This window comes from Gossypium hirsutum, chromosome A06 (assembly GCF_007990345.1).
Source record: "Gossypium hirsutum isolate 1008001.06 chromosome A06, Gossypium_hirsutum_v2.1, whole genome shotgun sequence".
In the NCBI taxonomy this organism is placed as follows: domain Eukaryota; kingdom Viridiplantae; phylum Streptophyta; class Magnoliopsida; order Malvales; family Malvaceae; genus Gossypium; species Gossypium hirsutum.
In genome coordinates, this window is record NC_053429.1 from 23,268,836 (window position 1) to 23,283,755 (window position 14,920).

At 29.4% G+C, this 14,920-nt stretch overlaps 1 pseudogene; it reads right to left on the minus strand.

Annotated features, from left to right (window-relative positions):
* Positions 1 to 4,161: 4,161 nt before the first annotated feature.
* LOC107962999 (amino acid transporter AVT6E-like) overlaps positions 4,162 to 14,920 on the minus strand; it is a 28,604-nt pseudogene continuing 17,845 nt past the window's right edge.

A 14,920-nucleotide genomic window follows, 5' to 3' on the forward strand; every position in this document is an offset into this window, starting at 1 on the left:
TAAGTAAAAGGGACTTCAAAAAACTAATCTCTAAATTCAATCAAATGACGACATGGGTGATTAGCTTGCTTTGGTGATCATAACTAATTCATATTTCGGGTTTCTATTCCATCAACTAGTTGTTACCCTACCAGGATCTCTCGATCTTCCACTGAACTAACGAGTTGGCAAGAACTACTTATCGCTCGACCTCACAGTCCAGACAGGTTCGGGGCTAAGGTGTTCACAAATAGGTCATACCAATTTTTGGTTAATTCCCACCTAAATGAATTTCTAGGGTTGTCAAGCCTAGGGTTTATTTTCTTCCTCTCCCGAATAGTTGATCCGCTAAGAAAACCCGCATAGCATTTAATCAATCACACCTCCACTCGCGAATACCCCATAAAAGGATTAGTTCCTCATGAAATTCATAAACATAGTACACTTGATCATAAATATATGCATGAAAAATAAATCAAGAATAAAGTTTTGAGAATCCTAATTGTATTCGATTGATGAAGTGCAAAAATCCTTAAAACGTTTGAATACATAGTTCTCCGAAGAACACAAATGAAAAGAATTGAAAAGAAATCTAAACCCTAAGAGAAAGAAAAAAACTAAAAACTAAATTACAAAGAAAAACATAAAATATCAAAAGTTGTCCTTTAACAAGTGTTTAGGACCCTATCTATAGAGTTAGGGTTTTCGTCCTCCTCAACCCTCGGTTAGTTAATGCTCTTGTGTTTAACTTTTGATTGTATTAACCAAAACGCCCTTGGGTCATAATTATCTCTCATACAGGGTTGGTGTCGTGACACCCTAATGCCTGTGTCGCGACATTGAAGGTAGTATGTGCAGTTCAGGGATGGCTTCAGGGGTGTGTAGCGACATTTTATGGCAATGTCATGACACTAAAGGTAGTATGGAAATTCTTGCATTCTGCTCCCTATGTTGCAACCTCGAACTCCCCATGTTGCAACACAATAACCAATATTAAGTTCCTATTCCCTTGTATGGTCTCTTGCACACCAAGTATACGTTAGCTCCCGTTTAGGCCTCATTTGGCCCCTAAGGTCAATAAAAGATGAAAAGTACACTTTTTTATTGAATGTAAATTAAATTATAAAAACTCAAGCAAAACATAACTATAAAAACTTAAGAAAAACATAATAAAAATGTTTGTATTCAAGCTACTTAAGTGTGAAAAGTAGTTTAATCTGCTACACCATATTGCGACAGATCAGGTTCCTTATCTATTTGAACTTAGACTTTCACTTACATCATAGAGTACAAGTCATGCATACATAGTCCATCATCCACTCAAGATTAAATTATGCCATACTATGAGTGTCATAAGTGGATAAATCTAAAAATATATCTAAGATCTATTCTACTTGGGTCTTGTCTGATGTCCAGTCAGTCACATTTATGTCTCTATATTTTGGGAGTTATTCTCTTCGATACTCAAAACAAAGTATCTCCCTATTTGGGCTTGATAGATGACATATTAGTCTTTCAATCAATTATCTCATTGTCGATTAGACTAGGAATATGTTTAAACTATCTATTAATATAAGTTATATTTTTATAATACAATCCAACCATGTAATATCATTTGGTATTAATTAAACATTAGATAGTCAATGAGTCAATATTTACTTTCATTTTACTTTGCATGCAAAAACCGTTGAGGAAATTATACAAATAATATTAATGTATTCAATGGATATTTTATTAAACCAATTTGTTCGAAAAATACAAGTATACATTGACGAAAATACTATACTAAGGTGTTGGAAAATTTTTGGTTTGAAAGTTGTTTTCTTGCACATCGAAAAATTTAAAATTTTGAAAACTGACCCGGTTTTTAATATTTATTGCAGTAAACTTTAACTAAATTCGTATATGTGTTTTCAACTTAACAAAAGTTTGTTGTTCTCGGCTTTCAACCAAATGATCTTTTCTACTATTCTCGTACCACAAATTGCTCTGAGTGTGGGCTCGAACCAATTAAATCGAAACACAAAACTAGGAAAAGTTTTCTCCTTTTAGGGTGAAAACGAAAATTCTCTCTTTGTAATAGAAATTGGTATAATTGTTATTCCGAAAAAAAAATATGTAATAGTTGAGAATAAATTCTCTTTATTTTTTGATAGAATAATAATCTCACAAATTTGTGTTAATAGCTATACCGATGTCATCTAATTATAGAAAAAAAAGGTAGAACCCTTATTGAATTGTAGTGGTTTATTTCAAATAGAAAAACAACACCCTACTTAGAATAGGACTATGGTTGACAACACACCCTAGTATTACTACTAAGGTTTTCGCCCCCTTTATGTCCATGAGGGGTTTTTGGGCTTCTTTTATATTAGGTCTAATTACAAGTACTTCTTAGGCCTTTTTGACCCAGTACTTTGTAATGTGATCCAACTCGATTCAGATTTTTTATTTCTCAAATAAACTTTAACATTTACATATCAAACATTTTCTCATCCCTATTTTACCCTAGCAAAATTTTGACTATTTTACCCCTGATAAACATTAAACAATTTTACCCCTGGTAAAATTTTGACGATTTTGCCACTAGTAAAATTCGAAAAAATATGTTCAATATTTCACAACTCAACATGTTCATTCTGATCGAATGATTTATTTTCATTTTCAGGCTGCAAAACAGTCCAAAAACATAAACTCATTCTTTCAATCATTTTTTAAGAAATCCTTCATTCATTTCTAAATGATTTCATTTCTCCATTTTGGAGAAAACTATAATCATTTTTGAATGTTTCCCATTTCTATTCAAACACGCAATTCATTTCTAGTTTCAATGAGTTAGTAGAAGGAACGATTGGATATATGTAGTTTAGGCTCAAATGATTTATAATTAAGTTCTACTTTTTTCCTATTAATTATAAACTCATTTAGTCGTGAATTCATTCCACTATAGTATCATGATTGAGTTCTTCCTAATGACATACCATTACGAAAGCAACGACTCAGTGCTCGTCCAATGACCTTGTCATAAGTGTGTTACCCTCATAGGATATCCTTGATCTTTTTGGGATAATATCCATTCTCCCAATATGATCATATTTTATCTCAAGGTAACCATTACATCTTCCTTTATGAAAAGTCAATCACTATCAAATAGTGATCAAGTCATCCATCACAAAGACGGTCAACCTGTAGCCATGTTTACTTTTCATCAACCATGTAATGCTAATGAGAAGACATCATTTACCCATGTTTTGGGCTATGAATTCCATTGTTTTAAATGATGCTACATACTATAGAAGTCGTACACCCAACGCACCTACTTTCGGTTCCTTATACTCAAGCTTTTACTTACATCGAAGTGTACGAGTCACGCATACATAGTCTGCCATCCACTCAGGATTTAGGTATGCCACACTATGAATGTCACAAGTAAATAAATCCATAAACTGATTCAGGATCTATTCTGCTTAGGTACTGTCCGATGCACTTTCAGTTCAATCAGTCAAATCTATGTCTCTATCTTCTGGAAGTCATTCACTCTGATGCCCAGGACAAGACACCTCACTAATTGGACTTGATAAATGACATATTAGTCTCTTAATCGGTTTGATCATTTCCAATTAGACTAAGGATATGTTTAGGTTCGTCTACTAATACAAGTTGTCTTTCTGTACTACAATCCGATCATGTAATATCACTTAGTAGTAGTTAAACATTTAGACAACCAATGAGCAACATTTTCTTCCATTTTTATTTGTGTGCAAAAACCATGTGAAGACAATTATACAAAGTATATTAATGTAACCAATAAATTTGTTTTATTAACCAATTTGTTCAAAAAAATTATAAGTTTACAAACAAATATACTACAATCAGGACACCAAATCAAATATAAGGGCACTAGATCCCAACAATACCATCAACTCCTAAACCACTATTCACCCTCGGAAGGCAACATATTTTCTTTATCTTTTTCCTCTCATTAGTTTTTTCACCTTTATCACAAGCTAAGCAATCATTATTAAGGACATTAAAATTTTTCGTACCCAATGACTTCCTTACCACACTAAACTCTTTTAACTTCACATACAATTGATAAAAGTTAAAAATTTCATCAAGGCTTCTAAATCTCATTCTTGTGGTTGGCCCAACATCTAGTTCACCATCATGATCATCCTCTATCTAATTCTCACCAACATTGGAACCTCCTACATTGAATTGAACAGGGCCTTGAACATAAACATATTTATCATCAAGTTCTTCACACTGATTCAAATATGCACCATTATTTGAATCAAAGCCCCCATCAGATGAATTGTAATTTCCTTCTCCTTTGTTTAATAAACTATCATCATCAAAGAACCCAAACAATTCCTTCACTGACATCATAATTTTGGTTATGGTGGTGATTTCCTGATTCTTCAAATATATGATTTCCCTCCATCTACATTGATCACGTGGCCATTTTGTGTTTCATTTGTAGTATCCATTTCATCAACAATGCTTCCATTTCATCAATAATGCTTTCTCTTCAAAAATTTTGATTATTTGAAAATTTAGAATGCAAATAAAAAATTGATATGAACACAATAGGGGAAAGGTTTAAAGTTTAAGAAAATCGACTTTTCATATGCCTTTTATTTATATTATTAATTGGTTTTTTTTCCTATTCATTATACATGCAAATGACAAAGCAATTATAACTGTTGATAGTGGACATTAATTCTAAATGCATGCTAACAGCTATAAACATTAGGAACTATAAAAATGATAGTAAAAAGTAGAGGGAACTAATTGAGGGGAAAATAACCTAGGAAAGTAATAAGGTTATTTTTGTAATTTGGTTATTGCTATACACAACTTTCTATATGCAAACTCCCAAATAATAATTACCATACAAATGTAATATTAGCATATCAATTAACGTTAACAAAATACTTTTTTTACTAGTTACAAATATATCTATTACAACACAAAAGTTGGGGGTAGTTACTGATAATGATTCATATTTTGAGGGATGGAGAAAACAACTAAACTTAGGGTTTGGGAAAATTTACAAGATAGAGTCTTGACCAAGTAAAGGTTGTGTGTCTTCATCCTTTTACCCTAATGATGAATAAAGGTATTTATAGGGAAATAAAAGATAGATGTGGGTCTCAGCCACTTGAATTCCCTTTCCCTAAGTGTAGTGGTAGGGTGGTTTATGCCAGCTTACGACATTGTTGGAGTCAACCTAAGGGGACTAAATGAAGAGTTTTCCAAACGAGACAAATTGATGGGTATCATTAAGGGATCTTTGCAATATAGCTATTGCAAACCACATAGACTCTGAAGATATGGTGTTTGGACAAGGGTGTGAACCTGCGCTTTTTTGGAGAGGCAATGGTGATGCTATGTTGTCATATCCTTATGGTAACCTATCGCATTAGATGAGGAGGCCGCATCGCTAGACCCTTATGGTAGTCGACTGTGAAGAGAGATAAACTAAGGTGGGGTATAACAATATCAACTATTCCAGTCAAAATTAATCTCTACAAATATTGAACTAAATAACAAACTCATCAATCAATTAGCTAACTATAATCATAATTAATTTGAAGGAGAATTCACATGTTTGCATAGAATAGAATTCAAACTTGAAACTTTAAATGATCATAATTTCATTTTTATCATTGAATCAAAGCATGATAGGGAAAAAATTGTTAATATTATAGTTTTATGCATCCAACAAAATTTGGTATGGGTCTATTAAAGTATATTAACATGTGTTTTTTCAAACATTCTGGAAGGGGGTAGAGATTTCACAAGATTTAACCTTAACATGTGCCTTAGAATAAGAGTGAGTGTTTAATCAAATCAAGTAAAAAAATTTCAAGTTAATCGAGTTCATGAGTCCTATTTTATCATCTTAACTTAATTTGAATTTTTTTTTCGAATCGAGTGAAATTTTTTGAGTTAAATTAAAAAAATTAAATATGTCAAATAAAGATATTGTTGCAGTATAATTAGTTCAATGCTAAAACACATAAATTTGAAAAAAAAATTCAAAGCAAAAAATTAAAAAGTCAAGATTTTTGAGTATGATAAATATAAATCATTAATTAGGTCTTAAAATTATTGTTTTAGAACATTTTTAAAATTTTAACATTTTTCTATTTTTTTTATTTTTTAAATTTTTATAATTTATTTAAAAATATAAATTTAGAAATTTTATAAATATTTTAAATTTTAAAAACTATTTTGAATTTTTGAAAATTATTTTAATTTTAATTTTTTGTAATTTTGGTTGTGAGAGTGACCAATTTGCTTATTTTCAAAGGTGACAGTGATCAAAATAGTATTTACACCAATCTGTTATTCGAATTGAGAAACTCAACTCGACTCAAACTCGAAACTCAGATCGAGTTATTCGAGTTTGATCGAATAATTAGAAAAACTTAATTCGATTAACTCCAAATTTTAAAAAAAAATTAATTTTTTTGAATTAAATTAAATTTTACTCACTCCCACTTTAGAAGAATACCAAATACCTAACAAAACTTTTTCCGTCTACTAATATGTTTAATTTTAATCTTAAAGTTAGGCAACCATGGGCCACTTAATAGCCCAAAAGTGAAAATTGTTATATCCTTGATAACATTAAAAAAATTAAATTTCACATTTAATAATATCACATTTGAAGATTAAAAAATTTGAAGATTTTAAGTTTATGTTTCACTGTATTTCAATTTTTATTTTAGTTTAAACTTTCATATTCTAATTAATTTTTATGTAAGTACAAATATGTTTTAATTATCAATTCGATGATATTTTGTAATGATTAATTTTGATAATAATTATTTGAGTATATTATTTAGGACTGTAATTATAATTATTATTATACTTGTAATTTGTAAAATATTTATATATATAAACTATTCACATCCCTGAGAAATCAAGAGTTTTATATTAAAAAATTAAGATAAAATAAAACTAAATTTTAAATTTTAAAGTAATTAATTTTGTCTGTATCTCAATAATTAGGTTTAAATGACAATGTTTATCTAAAAAAAAAGTATCTTTATTCTTGTCTTTTTTTATTTCCTCGTGATGAGACATCTTCCATTCAAATTAAAAATACAATATTTGCACGTGAATTCGTGATACAGAAAAAAGAAAAAGAAAAAGAGATCCAACTTTCATCTACAATAAATAGATAATAACCTCTCAATTTTGGAAAATTCAACTATATTAGAATTGACTTTCATGGTGGATATTTAACAATTAACATCACTCTTTTTTAGCACATTCAACGGTTGAGATGAGAATTTGGGATTAAAATTTGACGTTTATTGATAATTACAAACAAAAAGAGTTCGTGTTTGGAGGAAAATTTTAAATTTTTTATTTTTTTAAGGTATCTACTAGAGTGAGCCCAGCAATTAATCTTTCGTATTTTGTAGGTCTATTAAAGGGGTAGATTCTAGTCACGAGTTTTAAAGCTGTTCCATACCCAAGACGAAGATCGAACTCTTGACCACTGATTAAAGTAAAAGAGACTCTTGCTATCTCACCTAACTCCCGTGGTCTCAAAATGAGAGTAGTATCATAAACTCTTGCATTAGATTTAAATTGTATTTTAGTTCTTATATTAAAAATAAATAATTAGATTTTATATGTTAGATGAATGAGTAAAATTATATTTTTTGGTCAAAATTGCACTGTTAAATGTTTGTTTTAGTGTTTATATATAATATATGGAAACAAATTTAGCCCCTCAACTTTTATATATTTATTCAATTTGACCCCTATTCTTTTTATTGAAAGTAAATTAGAAATTCTTTTAATTAAAAAGGCTAAAGGGAAAAAATCCCTTAGTTACAAATTAAAAAAATAAATTAAGACCTTTTAAATTTAAAAAAATATTATAAATTTATGGAAATTATTTAAAAATTTATAAAAAAATTATTAAAAAATAATAATACCAATCCAATAAAAGAGTAGGGGTCAAATTTTTTTAAATCTTATCACCATTAGATTTGAATGGGTTAATATTTTTAAATCTTATAACTTCTTTTTATGAATTTTTTTTATAATTTTTATGATTTTATAATTTTTTAATTTTAAAATAGTTTAATTGATTTTTTTAATTTATTCTTAAGGTCTTTTTTACCCTTTAGTCTTATTAGTTTAAAAAATTTCTAATTTACTTCCAATAAAAGTGTAGAGAGTCAAAATTGAATAAATGTGTAAAGGTTTAGGGATCAATTTGTTAATATACCTTATATATAAACACCAAATTTTAACGGAAAAATAATTTTATTCACTTATTTAATGTATAAAAATTAATTTATTTAATTTTTTCAATAAAAAATTAAAATACAATCCAAAATATAATATAAAAAGTTTTGTAGAACTTTCGCCTAACCTATTTAACATATTAACCGATATTGAAAAAATTTATACAAACTTCATATTTAATGTATGTTTAATATAACCACTGAGCACCCAAAATTTTCAAAGAGTATATGAATAAATATTAGTTAAGTGTAGTAATAATTTGGGACCCTAGGGTTAGGTTGGGCTTTTTCGATAATTAAAAAGCCCACATGCAAGTTGGCGCTGCCTCGGTTTTTCCATGTGACACTCGGTGTGCTTTTCAAGTACTAATTTGGGATATGATTTAAGATTTTTTATTTAATATTTTTTATCAATACTAATATTAAATTGAATAATTAATTTTATAACTAATTAAACTCAAACTGCAACTAGAATATATCTATAATATATATATATAAATATAAATATGAGTTTAGAAAAGATTTTGAACCAATAAGAATACTTTTTATTTCCTATCATATTATTAAATTGATATTTAAAAATAATTATAAAATTTAATTTAGAATTATTAGTTAAAAAGTTGGCATAGAATAGAAGTTGTGATAATCTAGATAGAAGTTGTGATAATCATACATTTTAAGATAATTATAATTTAATAAAAATAGTAATAATTACACATTTAAAAATAATTATAACTTAATTCACAATTATTAGTTAAAATAATTATAATTAATTTTAACATTATTATATATTTTTTAAATTAAAAAAAAAAGATTTTGCTAAATTTATTTATGTAAAATAGAATTATTAATTAAATAGAACTCTAAGCATCTTAACTATCACTTAATTATTATTAGAGTTATATACCAATTAAAATTTAACTTTAACTTTATAAATAACATTCAGTAGGTAGGTATATTCAATTAAGTAGTATCTAAGAAAAGTTACTGGTAAAAAATGGAGATTGTTAGCAATAATAAGTTAGAATTATATAAAAATTAATGGATATTAAAGAAATGGTTCTCCAAAGAGGCAATATCGAATCATATTCGAACAAAAATAGCATAGAGATAAAATATTACTTTAATTAATGATGAGGTAATATAATATTATGATATTATTTTTAAAATTTTGTAAGTTTTTATAAATATGAAGCAAGCAATCTTAAATTTGTTTTTGTATTTATCAATTATTTGTTTGGTGCAGGTGAAAAACGTTTTATGGATTTGTTTTGAAAAGAAAGTCAAATTTCAACAATTATTTTTAATCATTACTATTAAACGTAATCATTAATTTAGTGCAAATATCTTTTCTATTTATTTTCTTATATAGTTCCAAATTTGTATATTATTTAATAGTTTTATGTATTAATTCATTTTTCTATTTTCATTATTTTTAAAACCGTTTTTTATTCTCTTAAGTATTTTTTAAAACTAATTAAATTTTAGTATAAATTAAATCAATCCTTATATAATTAGCATAAATATATATTTTTAAATATAAAAATTTATTATTTACTAAATTATAAATTTTATAAAATCACGTGCAACACACATAACATTAGAAGCTTTTATATTTAAAAGCACGAGCCTGGAAAAAACTTTTGAACCGAAAAAAATACCTTATATTTTCCATCATATGACTAAATTCACATTTAAAAATAATTATAACATTTAATTTAGAATTATTAGTTTAAAAGTTGAAATAAAATAGAAGTTATGATAATTATACATCTAAAAGAAGTTATAATTTAATAGAATTTATGATAATTACACATTTAAAAATAATTAGAATTTAAATTATAATCATTAGTTAAACAAAGTTGTGCTACTTTTAAGGTAAAGTTATTACTTGGATAGTACTCTGGGCATAAAATATAAGAAAAAGTTATGATAATTATAATTATAATTTACAATTATTAGTTTAAAATTTTTTGACCTAAACAAAAGTTTTGCTATTTTTTTTATGTAAAATAGAGTTATAACTTGAATAAAATTCTAAACATCCTAATTGTCACTTAATTACTATTAAATTTAATTATATTAGTTAGTTATTAAGTTGAATAATATTACTTTACATTAATTTCCTAAACTAAAACTATATTTTATGTTGAATAGAAAAAAATGCTTTAAATACTATTTGAAAATTTTCTATTTTAATACTTCAATTGATAAGTTAATATATTTTAATTATATTCAATAATTCAAATAAAAATATTATTTTACTCTAATTACTACAATTAAAAATATAATATCTAAAAAACTAATTAAATATTAAATGTGTAACATCACAAGCAACACATGTGACATTAAAAGTTAGTTTTAAAAAAAACTCAAACATTTACTGTCACACCCCAAAATATATACGGTTAAGAATTAAGATTAAATAAGAAATGAGCCAAAGGCTTAACGGTTAAAAATTAGAGCCCCATTTTAGAATTCCTAGGTTCGACCCCTCTTTTCCCTTTCATTTTCTATCAATTTTCGGCAAGTTTGGGTAAATTGCTTAAATGTTGCCCCTATGTTTAGAAACCCTAAGTATATAATTAATTTATTTCCTAATTAGATTTTCACTTTGCCCCTCTTTCATAATTCTAATAGAATTCCTTTCTACATTCTTTTTTCTCTTATTTTTTCCCATTCTTACACCATATTTTCACTTGTGTGCTTTTGATTCTTTTTCTTTCCCATATCAAAATGTCCCCCGTACAATCGTTTTCTATCGAATTTTAGATTTGTTATCAATAGAATCCGTTACCTTTTCCAAGAATCGACAAGTACCCTTCATTTCAAGGGTTAAATTTTGTATTTTCACTGTACCAACATCCGATGTTAATTTTTTGGTTTGATTAAACAATCTCTGATAATCTTGCCAAATCCTTGCAAATCTTGCCCAAATCTTGATACCAATTGTTAATTGTGTGTATGTAACATGTAATGCCCTGATAAATTTATTTTGGTATCTATGAATTTTGACACAAGTGAGTATCTGCTTCAGTGGTTAAGTGTTCTAGATGTATTTGAGAGGTCTTGGGTTCAAGTCTTATCTTTAGCAAATTTTGTTATTTTTCTGATCCTAACCTTACCCTTGTTGAGTGGGTTTATATTAAACTATTTGTTAATTTATATCAGAATGAGCTTGTTGGTTCGAGTGGTAAAGGGTTGGTGTGTTTGGGATCATGTGTTTGAATCCCTGCGTCAACGAGGGTATTAATTTTTGCTCGGTTGTCAGATAGAGTTTCGATTGAGCTCAAATTTTGAGGGAGTTATGAGTAGTGGGTAAGTGGGAGAAAATTGGGGGATTTATGGGACATCTTGCTTTTTTTTTCTATTATCATTCTATTTTCTTTTCAAATTTTAACTTTTCTCTCTCTTCCCAATTTCCCAAAAGTTTGACATTTTTCGCTGTTGTCTAGTAAAATTTTTTTACTATCTTGCATTCAAAATCCTGTCAATCAATTCCGATTTTCAACTCTTCAGTGTTTTTGTGTATTTTGGTAAGTGCATGGGGTGATTTTCGTGCGGATTGGGGAAATCATTCCTTAAGTTGTTCAAATCGATCCTTTTCTTTCTCCCGTTAGTTAATTTTGAGTTTTGACAGTAGAGAATTGTGAAGCACGGTGATCTCCTCTTGCGGAATCGTAGTCAGAATTGTTCAGAGTGTTGGAGTAACTGACAAACTGTTGAATCAAACTTTTGATGGTTTTGTAGTTTCGGATTAATTGTGAATTAAGACTGAATTTGGAGTTTGGTTTGTTGATTTTAGGTTCTGGTGATCTCGGGTGTGTTATTGCATCAAAACCGAAGTAGTGTGTACCACTTACGTGTGAAAAAAAAGTTTTAGCGAAAGCTGAAAGTGCAGAATGTCGACGCCACACGGGCATTTGATCACCCATATGGTTGGTCGTGTGCAAGCTAAGGCCGTGTGGTCTACGAGGGCATGACCGTGCACAAGACATAGCAGTGTGGTGGTGTGGGCCACACTGGCTAGGCCAAGTTGGGCTTGTGGGCTACACGGGTGTGTGGGTTTTAGGCCAAGCCGTGTGGGTCACACAGGCAAGGCCAATCTGGGCGTATGGGCCTATACGGGCAAGCCATACGGTCATGTGGGCCCATATTTCTGAAATTTTCCCTAGGGTCGCACGGGTCATTCCGATCAACTGTGGGCCTATCGTAAGGTTAGTAAAGGCTAACCAAACCCTACTTTGTGTGTTATGATATTCTAATATACTGATACGAGTAAGCTAGTAAATGTATGTCTGACTGTACTATTTAAGCAAGCATGTTAGGCATGTTAAATCTACATTCTGTATCTGTATTTGGGGTAGGATTTGTATATATGGAGGAAGTGATCTGTATAATGACATTTTGCCTATATTCTTGCAGTTTGACTGCATATTATCTGTAATGTGTCGCATCGACACTATATGGTGTGTAGGGATGAGTGAGTGTTTTTAACCTCACATGGTGTGATGGGATGGTCGGAGATGATGTTTAAAGGATGGAGGTAGGACTCACTGTATCTGTTCTGTTGTATATGTGAATTATGTATGTATTGCATATCTATTTTTGTTAGGTTGCACACCGAGTGTATGAAAAATGACATCAATTTCTCTGTTCTGTTCAGGTAATCCACAGACTTAGGCGGATCAGTGCGATGGAGTCTCATGGTGACCATGAGATGTAAACCGATTTAATAATGGTTTTAATTATTTTAAGTAGTATTTCTCTGAGAGTTATGTGATTTTTGGACTCTTTGGACTGTTGGATTTTATTTTTGGTTTCGGAGCTATTTTTAACCTTTATTAAGACATTGACTAAATCGCGATTTTACGAAAACTAAAGTTTTTCCAAAAATACAAATTGGATTTCCAAAATATAACAAATTTATTAGACTTCCACTGTGATTGAGTTTTGGCAAAATAAATTTATTAAATAACGTTTTCAATAAAAGTTGTATAAACAAAAATGGGTTACAAAGCTTTAATGAATTTGCACCGTTTTCAAAACCTTTTTATGGTAACAATATCATATTCGGCCATAAAGTCTAGGTCAGGTTTAGGGTGTTACATAACATCCCTAACCCAGCCTAGACGTTTATGCATGATTCTGTACTGTTCTAATCTAATTCTGAAAGCTTAATATACAATGTAACGCCCCGTACCCGAGACCGTTGGCGGAGTCGAACACGAGGTGTTAACGGACTTAATTCATTTACTTGCACAGTTCATTTTAAAATTTCTAGACAAGCTGGCTAACTGCATCACAGTTACTTTAAAAATAATATCTTGAGTTCCAAAACTTGAAAACCGATTCCATAAATTTTTCCTGAAATTAGACTCATATGTCCATCCACAAATTTTTTTCTAGAATTTTTGGTCGGGCCAATTAATACAGTTTATTAGTTAAATTCTCCCCTGTTTCAGGGTTCGACTAATCTGACCTTCATGCATTACGACTTAGATATCTCCCTGTACAGGGCTTCAATGCTTATGCCATTTCTTTCTAATGAAACTAGACTCAAAAAGGAATCTGTACATATAAGTCATGACTTCTAATTATCTCTGGTTAATTTATAGTGAATTTCCAAAGTCAGAACAGAGAATCCAGAAATCGTTCTAGCCCTGTTTCACGAAAACTTAAACATCTCATAAAATACGGCTCATATGGTCGTTCCGTTTCTTTCATATGAAAATAGACTCCTCAAGATTCGATTACATAATTTACTCATTATTTAATTACATTTCTACTATTTTTAGTGATTTTTCAAACTCACATCACTGCTGCTGTCAGCATCTAGTTTAAGGTAAATTTCACCTATTTCATAGTTTTCCATGAGTCAACTAGCCATTTGTCATACATAGCACCAAAATGATTGTGATTAACCATTCCAATGCCTAATCATTACCAAGCATTTCCATACCACTCAATGAAAAATATACAAAATGATTATAATGCTATGCTCAAAATATGTATAAGCCATTTTCGCATGGCTATCCGAATATATACATTACCAAAAGGTACTTGATTAACAACAAAGGTCAATCCTATACATGCCATTATCAAAGTTCAACTAAAAGAGTACCAAAAGGGCTTTGATAGTGTGGACGACTTCGACTTTGACACTCCCGAGTCCGATAGCTGACGAACAAAATCTATAAAACAGAGGATCAAAGCAACGGAATAAGCATTTTAATGCTTAGTAAGTTTAAGTAATGAAATTATTTACAACTAAAGTATAGCGTTCATATGACTAAATGAATAATTGCATATACGCATATTCCCAAAATCACACTTACTTCACGCTTCAACCAGTATATTCATACACAGGGGATCAAACCTAACTAAAGGCCGGAAGTTTGTTAATCAATTGAGCGAATACTATTTAAAAGAAAATCAACTTTCCGATGCATATATGAAACATACCTTATTGTTTGGATTTTATGAGCGTATTAATTGAAATTATTACAGCAAGATCGCTCATTTCCAAACCCAAGTACCTTCGGGATTTAACCGGATATAGCAAATCGCACAAATGCCTTCGGGACTTAGCCCGGATATAGTAACTCGCACAAATGCCTTCGAGACTTAGCCCGGATATAGTCACTAGCACAAAATGCCTT